Source organism: Pteropus vampyrus, unplaced genomic scaffold, assembly GCF_000151845.1.
Source record: "Pteropus vampyrus isolate Shadow unplaced genomic scaffold, Pvam_2.0 Scaffold140, whole genome shotgun sequence".
Classification (NCBI taxonomy): Eukaryota; Metazoa; Chordata; class Mammalia; order Chiroptera; family Pteropodidae; genus Pteropus; species Pteropus vampyrus.
Window position 1 is genome coordinate 1,251,103 of NW_011888921.1, and position 10,103 is coordinate 1,261,205.

At 36.4% G+C, this 10,103-nt stretch overlaps 1 protein-coding gene and 1 pseudogene across 3 annotated transcripts in view; one reads left to right on the forward strand and one right to left on the reverse strand.

Annotated features, from left to right (window-relative positions):
- Positions 1–10,103, forward strand: part of TMEM117 (transmembrane protein 117) — a 393,255-nt gene that overhangs the window by 95,480 nt on the left and 287,672 nt on the right. The window lies entirely within an intron of this gene.
- Positions 2,181–2,299, reverse strand: LOC111744780 (annotated as a pseudogene).

Here is a 10,103-nt window from a genome sequence, read left to right on the forward strand (position 1 = left end):
GAAAGATAAAGCAAATGTAAGCTGTTTTCCTAAACCCAACAATTGGGAACGTATATGTGTACCTGGACCCTGTGTTAGGGTTCAGGATATTGAATGGAGAGTCCTTAAGAAGACAGAAGGGATGTAAACTGTGGGGAGAAAATGGAAGAGAAATAAAAATTAAGTCACTATGTATCTGTCTCACAGAGCATATATATTATTATATATATGAAATTCTTTAAAAATACCTATAGTTGAGAATTTTTTTCTTTTAAAACTCTAGTTTTGTCATAAGAATGTTTTATTGTGAGAATGTTTTTATGATAATGGAGATATTAATGTAGAATATTTAGATATTCTTAATCCTGCTAAGTCAGGGACCAACCTGAGTCTAGTGGGAGACCTATGAATGTCTTCTGGATGGGGTTAACTCCTTGAAATAAAAAAATGCAAAATTTCATAAATGCATTTTTTTTCCCCTCAGGATGGAGATCAGTGTATTATCAAAGGTCCTATGGTTTAACAAAGGTCAGGAAACATTGTTATTTTTGTGCTTTCTCTAATCAGCATCAAGAAATGAGCTGCATCTTTGAGGAATGGAAGTATGTTCATTAATAATAGACCTCCCTCAAAATATTTTGTTACAGTAGAATATCGTGATTCAACAAGGCTTCATATATCTTCATCCTTTTTATTCCTCATTATAACAACATAAAAGCTTACTAGGTCAATTTACACTTAGAATTTAGTGGTGTACAAAAATTCTTTCTATAGAATAACTTTTGTATAATCACTAAGTTTTGTTATTTTGGAGGGCCAGAGATTGGAAAGCAAAACAAACAAACATACAAATAAACAACAACAAAACACTAGTCCAAGATTTTGGGCTTTAGCAATAGCTACATTGTCCAGACATTTTATATTTTTCTTTACTTTTCATCTAGTATTGAATTTTAAAGCTACATTTCCTTTTCAGTGAATTGAAAGGCTTCTAATTTTTTCTTTTTTAAATAGTGAATATATATGATCAAGGGAAATCACATTTTACATTTATTTATCTCACACATTATGATTGATAGACAGTGACCTTTGTTGGAATGGGGAGAGGAGAGAAAGAGAGGAGTTGGGATAGGGGTCGAAGGAGAAAAAGGACTTTTGATGAGAGCCTACTGTGTGCAGGCGCATCATGGGTATATCACAAGTATTATCTCATTGAATCCATATAGTAATCCTGTTGTATGTTAGAAGCATACATATAACTTTATTATAGGTGAGGAGATTGAGGCTTCAGAAATTAAGGGATTTGCTGAATGAAGGTCACATAGCTTACAAAATTGGCCTTTAAACTCATCTTTGACTCTGAAGTCCGTGAAGTCCTTCCCCATCCCCTACTAGATAGTTTTTGCAAAGCCTGGTACCATCTAAAGGCTTTTTTAGGTGCCTCAGTGTTTACACAGCAACTGACATCTCTGTTACCAGATAAATTGGAAATATTTAGCCATTCTCTTTGAAGAGCTAGAATAACTTTCAAAAATGAAAGCATCACCAGTAGTCTTCTCATTAGCCTGTACCAGCTACTGATGCTGGACTTTGTGTGATGTGCAGAATACAGAATGCTCAGAAGTCACAGGCCATAAAAAAATAAACTATTAACAACTCAAGCATCATTGAAACAATGATTTCTAATATGATAAATAGCCAAATGATAAAAATTAACTATCTGTGTGATTTTAGCAGGTCATCTCTGAAAACTCTCTTGTAGCTCTATCTCTATGTTCACTATGAAACTTTTGAAGTTCCTATAGAAGTCAGTCAAAAGAAACTTTATAAAAGGTTTTTCTCAGTCTCTAGGGTTGTTCCTTGGGTTATAAACTGTTACTTAGGTACGAACCTGAGTCCTAGGTACTACAGGATTTAATCTGAAACAAATATAGATAATATTAAAACAGCCGACAACTTTTATTTTTCCTCTGATTATAAAAGTAGTACAATCTTAATTTAGAAAAAATATAGTACAAATAAAACATTTTTAAGAAAGTGAAAATTGCCTATAATTCTGTTACGCATGATAAATACTATTAATATTTTAATGCATTTTATTTTTTTTATTTTTTTATTTTTTTTAGGCGAGGCAACCCTTGGTTAAACTCACAGATTGCAAGGACCTTGTCAGCTTACAATCCCTTATTTTTTATTTTTTATGCCTTCAGCACCTGATCTTCCTAGGTGGTCTCCCATCCAAGTACTAACCAGGCCTGACCCTGCTTAGCTTCTGAGATCAGATGGGATTGGGTTTGCTCAGGATGGCATGGCCGTAGACTTAATGCATTTTCTTACAGTGATTTTAGTACATATTACGCTTGCTGAAGTTGAGATTGTATTCCATACAGTTTTAGATCATTTTTACGTAAGTTTAATGTACTCTTTTTTACTGAAACATTAAAATTTTTTTTATAAATATTTTAAGTGGTTTAAAAGTACCAATTTAGTGAATATCTATGAGATTTTTTTTTTTTGCCAAACATCATCTTTTCCTTTGTTCTGTCTTCCACTGTCTACTGTAGGAGTGGTTACTGTAGGAGCAACCAGGTTCTTATTTAACCATATACCATTGGTCATGTTTGGTTGGAATGGAGGTGGGCACTTGGCCAAACTTAGCTAATTGGAGTGCTTTACCAGAAAATTTTAATCTTGGAACTTCTCTAGTATCTGGGGCTTCCCTGACTATATTTGTTGGTTTTAGTGAGATAAAATTAAATTGACAATGCAGAGAGAGCGGATACAAGAGTCAGAAAAAAAAAAATCACACTGCCGGTGTCTATAGTTCCAGTTGTTCTTGAAACAGCTCTGTCTCTGGCTTCTCATGACTCATTTGTTCAACCTTTCTTTGGATGCCTTGAGTCAGTAAATTCTCTTTCCATTGAAGCAATTTGATTTGGGTTTCTGTTACTTTCTATAAAATCTTCTAACTACTATATTAACCTTGGGAGGCCCAGAGAAATTAGGTAAGCTGGAAAATGGTAGAAGTGTGACAGGACCAGGATACACTTGACTTCAAAGCCTGCGTGCTCAATCATTAAGATTCATACTCTTGGATAAGAGATTTTCTGGGACTTCTCTTCTCATATTTTCCAATAAAAATAGTTGTAAGAACAGGAGAAATGATGCATAGAGACCCCTTTGTTTTAGTTTTAATTTAGTTAGTTTAACTTTTTCTTCTCCTCTTCCTCCTCCTTTTCCTCTTCTTTTTTGGGGAGCAGCAGAATAAGGACAGAGAAATGAGTGAGAAATGGAGTGAAGATATCTTCCTTCTACCTCTGAGTTTCTGTGTTTCTACTTGAAGATCCCCACTTCCTACTCTCAATATATACTCTATCCATAAAGTTCAGACTACTTCTCATTTAGTTGGGACTAGTTATCAACTTCTTTGTTAAAGATGCCTTTTTCTTTCTTCTTTGTCTTCCTCATTTTTCCCATTCCCATCAAGTTTTATTGTTTTATTTTATTTTTTATTCTCTCTCTCTCTCTTCATTTTTATTATGGTGACATTGGTTAACGAAATTCAGTGTTTCAGGTGTACAATCCAGCAGTGAGCCCCACACACACACACACACACACACACACACACACACACACACACACACTACATTGTGTTCAAGTTTTAAAAATAAGAACACCTACATGGAACCCGTAAGTGGTGGAGTCCAGACTTGAATCCTTTTCCACCTGCACCCAAAGTCCATGTTCACACCCACTCTAATGTTACTGCTTCTAGTAGATTCAGTGATACTTGTGTTTCCCTCAACCTCATGTGGTAAGAGAGGGAGCCAAGGAGACTACTCTGATTAGTGGTGGGGCTGGCTGTTGGGCCACAGGGTTTCGCATTCAGGTCGGTGTTTAAAGGATTGTGGAATCAATTAGATAAGATAAGATCCACAGCAAAAATCCGTCACAGCTGATGCAATGCACAGATCATTTTGCAGACAGGATGGTAGTTCTGCCTTAAGGAATAGGACTTAAGTTGCTGCTTGGGAATTACAGAGACAGAGTCATCCAGATGTTGGCAGAGGGAAAGGGAAGGACTGGAAAGGCTGTCAGGGCTCCAGTCAAGAGTATAGCTGTCAGTCTAGATCTCCAGATTCAGCAAAAGAATTGAAATGTATTGGAAAACAAAGGTGAAGTCTAGTTGTAGAAACTGATCACAAGCAGGGCTGAATAGGAAAGTTGTGTAAGAGTGTCTGTGAGTGCCCTGGTGTCATTGCAAATGCGTTAGCATGTAGGTATGCTGTATTAGTCAGGGTTGTCCAAAGAAACAAAACCAATAGGATCTCTATATTTTTATCTATATCTACCTATATATGAAAATATATAAATGATATGTAAAACATGTAAAAGAAAAACATATCCATATAGCTATAGATATACAGATAAAATGAGATTCATTATAAGGAATTGTCTCATGTGATTATGAGGCTGAGAAGTTCTGTAAGCTAGAGACCCAGGAGAGCTGGTGGTGTAAATTCCAGTTCTAGTCCAATGGCCTGAGATCCAAGAGAGCTGATGGCACAAGTTCCAGCCCAAGGATAGCAGAAGACTGATGTCCCAGCTCAGTAGTCAGGTTGGGAGAGAAAATTTTACTTTTCTTCACCTTTGTTTTCTATTCAGGGCTTCAAAGGTTTGGATGATGCCCACCTATGTTGGAGAGGGCCATTGGCTTTACTTAGTCCACTGATTCAAATGCTGGAAACAACCTCACAGGCATATCTGAAATGTTTAATCTGGGCACTCCATGATCCAGCCAAGTTGACACATAAAATTAACTATCACATATGCCAAGCACCTGCCATTAGAAAGACTAATTTCAGAGTGTATCAGCTAATGGGCAAGGCCAGTGATTTGGAGATTAGCCAATATCTGCTTAACTACTTGCTTGCCGAAGGACCTTTAGCAAACTGTTCCCACTTTCCGATCCTGCATTTTCTTCTCTGCAAAATGAGGATAATAATATTTATCTTATAGAATAGTAATTGGGACTGAATGAATTAATGATTTATATGTCATGGGATACTATTTTGAAGTAGTAAGATAAAAATTCTTTGGCTTGAAGAAGGAAAGAGAGTAGCAGTGAAATATATGAGAGTTCTTCACAGAACCAGACAGCAGGGGTAGAAAAAATGTATAAATATAAAAAATATGTAAAAATGTATGTGTGTGTGCGTGTGTGTGTATGTACGTACATATATACATATATACATACATGCATATATACATATACATATGTGTGTGTGTGTGTGTGTGTGTGTGTGTGTGTGTGTGTGTGTTTAAAACCAATCATGGAATTGGCTTACATGATTGTAGGGACTGGCAAGTTTGAAATCTGTAGAGTTGGCTGGCAGGCTGGAAACTCTTGTGCAGGAGCTGTTGCTGCTGTCATAAAGTAGAATTTATTCTTCCTCAGGGAAACCTCAATTTTGCTTGTAAGGCCTTTTGATGAATGAGATCAGGCTCACACACATTATTGAGACCAATGTCCTTTATTTAAAGTCAACTGATTGTAGATGTTAACCACAGCTACAAAATACCTTTACAACAATACCTAGATTGCTGTTTGAATGAATAGGTACTATAACTTAGCCAGGTTGACCCATACAATTAACCATCACTGGAAGTAAGACATCTATTGATGACAGTCCTCGAGAATGAGTGTTAAAGCCAATAAGCTTTGCAGCAGAATTTCACAGGAGAACATTAGTCACTTCAGGTGCGCTTGGGGACCTTGGAGAAGGAAAGTCTTGCTCATCGTGTGAAACCATATTCAGAAGCTCCTCCATCCCCACTGCATAGGAGCAATAGAGCAGAAATGACTGCAGGTTGACAAGCCAAGGCAACCTAGAGCTTTGCAGTGAGGACTCTGTGGTATAGAGAATAACAGATTCAGTTTCCCCTTTGCTATTGAGAGTGGGATAGACGTGTACTCCCAGCATGTTCATATCTGGATCAGGAGATCCAGGGGTTGAGATGAGAAGAAGGAGAGGTTGAGAAGATGAACAAGATGGACAGAAGACTGTCGACCCAGGCCACTAAAAACTGAGTTTATCATGACTGACGCAAAGTTTCTGCTGGCCAGCTAGAGGTAGAAATTTCTATTACAGAGAAAATAAAGTGATATTTTGCACACTTGGCTTTATAGACCCAAATATTGTAACCACTATACTTAGCACAGTGCTCATTACATAATGAGCACTCAGGCAAACAATAGTAACAATAGGAGTAGTAAGTAGTAGCAGTGAGTAGTGGTAAGAGCAGAAGTGGTGACGTTGGAGATGGTTTGGTGATGGTAGTAATAATAGTATTGGCACATTGACTACCGATCAGCTGGTTCAGAAAGAAACTAGATAGACCAGAGACCATGGCTAGAAGGTTCTACCTATAGTGGTGATGTTGAAAAATGACAGTGACATTACAGCCCATCTTTTAAAAAAAATTTATTAAATTTATTGGGGAGACATTGGTTAATAAAATTATCTAGGTTTTAAGTGTACAGCTCTATAATACATCATCTCTATGTTGCATTGTATGTTCACCACCCAAAGTCAAATCTTCCATCACCGTATATGTAATCCCCTCTGCCCTTTTCTACCTCCTCCCACCCCTCTTTCCCTTTGGTAACCACTAAACTGTTGTCTGTGTCTATGAGTTTTTGTTTGTTTGTTTCTCTTGCTTGTTCATTTGTTGCTTTTAGTTTTATGTCCCACATGAGTGAAATCATATGGTTCTTGATTTTTTCCATCTGATTTATTTTGCTTAGCATGATAATCTCAAAATTCATTCATGTTGTCGCAAATGGCAGTAGTTTATCTTTTCTTATGGCTGAGTGATATTCCGTATATATACACACACACACCATATCTTCTTTATCCAATCATGTATTGAAGGACATTTCGGTTGTTTCCATGTCTTGGACACTGTGAATAATGCTGTAACAAACATGAGTACAACTATCTTTATGGATAAATGTTTTCAAATTTTCAAATTTGGGGGGTTGATACCCAGAAGAGGGATTGCTGGGTCATATGGTAATTCTAGTCTTAATTTTTTGAAGAACCTCCATACTGTTTTCCATAGTGGCTGTACCAATTTACACTCCTATCGGCCATATATGAGGGTTCCTTTTCCCTCACAACCTCTCCATCACTTGTTATTACTTGTCTTGTTGATAATAGCCATTCAGATAGGAGTGAGGTGCTATCTCATTATGATTTTGATTCATATTTCCCTAATAGTTAGTGAAGCTGAGCATCTTTTCATATACCTGCTGGCTATTTGTATGTCTTCTTTGGAGAAGTATCTGTTCAGGTCTTCTACCCATTTATTAATTGGATTGTTTTGTTGTTGTTGTTGTTCAGTTGTACGAGTTCTTTATATAATTTGGATATTAATCCCTTATCGAAGATGCATATAAATATCTCCTCTCATTTGGTAGTTTGCCTTTTTGATTTGTCAATGATTTCTTTTGCTGTGCAGAAGCTTTTTAGTTTCATATAATCCCATTCATTTATTTTCACTTTTATTTCCCTTGCCTTTGAGGTCAAATTCATAAAATCTTCTCTAAGACCAAGATCCATAAGAATAGTACCTTTGTTTTCTTCTATGCTTTTTTGTTTTTTCAGGTCTTATATTTAGGCCTTTGATCTACTTTGAATTAATTTTTGCGTAGGGTGATAAATAGCAGTCCAGTTTCATTCTTTTGCAGGTGGCTTTCCAATTTTCCCAGCACCATTCATGGAAAAGGCTTTCTTTTTCCACTGTATGTTTTTGGCTCCTTTATTGAAAATTATTTGCCCATATTTATGTGGGTTTATTTCTGGGCTCTCAATTCTCTTCCATTAGTCTTTGTGTCTTTTTTTCTCACAATACCATGGTGTTCTGATTATCGTCACTTGCTCATAATGTGAAGTCAGGAAGTGTAATACCTCTGGCTTTGTTATTTTTTCTCAGGATTGTTTTGGCTAATTGGGGTCTTTTGCGATTCCATACAAACCTGATGGTTTTTTTTTTTAGTTCTATTTCTTGAAAAAAATGCCACTGGGATTTTGATGAGGATTTCATTAAATCTGTATATTGCTTTTGGTATTAGTCCATGAATATAGGATATCTTTCCATTTCTTTGTGTCTTCTTCAATTTATTTTAATAACGCCATGTAGTTTTCAGTGTATAGGTCCTTCGCATCCTTTGTTAAGTTTATTCCTAGGTATTTTAATTTTTTTTTAATTGCAAAGGGAATTGTTTTTAATTTCTTTTTTCTGAAATTTTATTGTTAGCATATAGAAATGCAATGGATTTTTATACGTCGATATTGTATCTTGAAACTTTACTGTATTTGTTTATTGTTTCCAATAGTTTTTTGGTGGAGTCTTTAGGGTTTTCTATATAAAGAATCATGCCATGTGCAAAAAGTGACAATTTGACTTATTCATTCCTAATTTGAATGGCTTTATTTCTTTCTCTTGACCAATTGCTCTGTCTAGGACTTCTAGTCCATCTTGGGCTCTAGGATATATTAGAGTTTCTATGGGAATTTTTCAAATACACAATCTACCTTTAACCCTCACCGGCAGCCTCATGTAATGTTCTAGTGCAGGGGTCCCAAACCCCCAGGCCACACAGCAAGAGGTGAGAGGTGGGCAAGCAAAGCTTCCTCTGTATTTTTGGCCTCTCCTCAGTGTTAGCATCGCTGCCTCAGCTCTACCTCAGATCATCAGGCATTAGGTTCTCATAGGAGCACCGGTCCCTGGCGCCAAAATGGTTGGGGACTGCTGTTAGTGAACCTCTGATTCTAATGGGAGTACATTGTTTCCTTCTGGTGTGTAGATGTCAGCAGAAAGTTGAGAGCTATTCAGACAACCCTCCATATTTTGTAGTTGAGGCAACTGGCATTAAGAGCTCAGAGTAAGTTAATTGCTGAGATTGAACTAGGGTCCTCTGATAGCCAGGAGCTTGCTACCTGAGTCAGGTAGGTATTATGGTCTTCTTTTCAAAGACAAGGAAACAGATACCTAAGATCAGGCTGCTCAGAATCCTCACAGAATTTAAACCCAGGTTTTCTGCCTCCAAGTAAGGTCAATGTTTGAGTTGCTGTAACAGTGGGTCTCAAACTTTAGTGTGCATCAGGATCACCTGGAGGACTAGTAAAGACCCAGATATTATGATTCAGAAGGTCTGGAATGGGGACTCAGAATTTCTAGCAAGTTTCCAGGTGATGTTGGTACTGCTGTTTCTAGAATAGCACTTTGAAAAAAATGCACTATATTATAGCCAACTTCCCAACCTTTTATTAGCTCGTAAGTATCAGTAGCTCTGTGTATAATCAAAAGCTATGTTACACTGTCCAATTCCATGGGTTGTGTACCCTTCTAAACTTTATGGTTAATCCCCTAGATATAACAAAGAAAATAGACACTTGTATTTCCATTTCTTGGTTACTACTATTTCTTTTCTTTAATGTTGTGCTTTTAATGTTGGCCCTTTTTTCTTTCCTCATTTTCTTTGTTCTCCTTATTCTGATCTTTCTTTAGAAACTCTATTTGTCGCATTGTGTTTTCCCCCCATGTTCTGTGAAATACTGTGATAAATAATATAATTTAATTAAGCTTAAGGTAAATTACCTTGCATCCAGCCTGAGAACAGCAAAAAAGGTGCCATAATTCCTATTATTAACTTCACTTTGGAGGTTTTACTTGTTGAGAGGCTTCTGAAAAACCTTAGATATAGTTAAAAAAAAAATGGGTGACGTCAGTAATAATGTATAAATTAGAGATTTGAGATTTCAGATACAGATGATGCAGTTACCATGAAAAAAAAAACAAACAACTTTCCCTCTAGCTTTTATTACTGTTACTGGCTACAAGACCTGCCCAGGAAGAGTGCATCATCTAAAAAGGGGAAGCTGTATTTCAAAAAACATTTAAAAATTCAAATCAGAAAAAAATGACTGTCATAAATCACTCATTATTATATCCATGCTGTTGTCTTTAAAAAATAACCAAACCAAGGAAGACCTCGATTAATTGATTCCTCAAAGAACATATTTCTTTTGTGTTATGATCAAGTGAACAGTGATTGA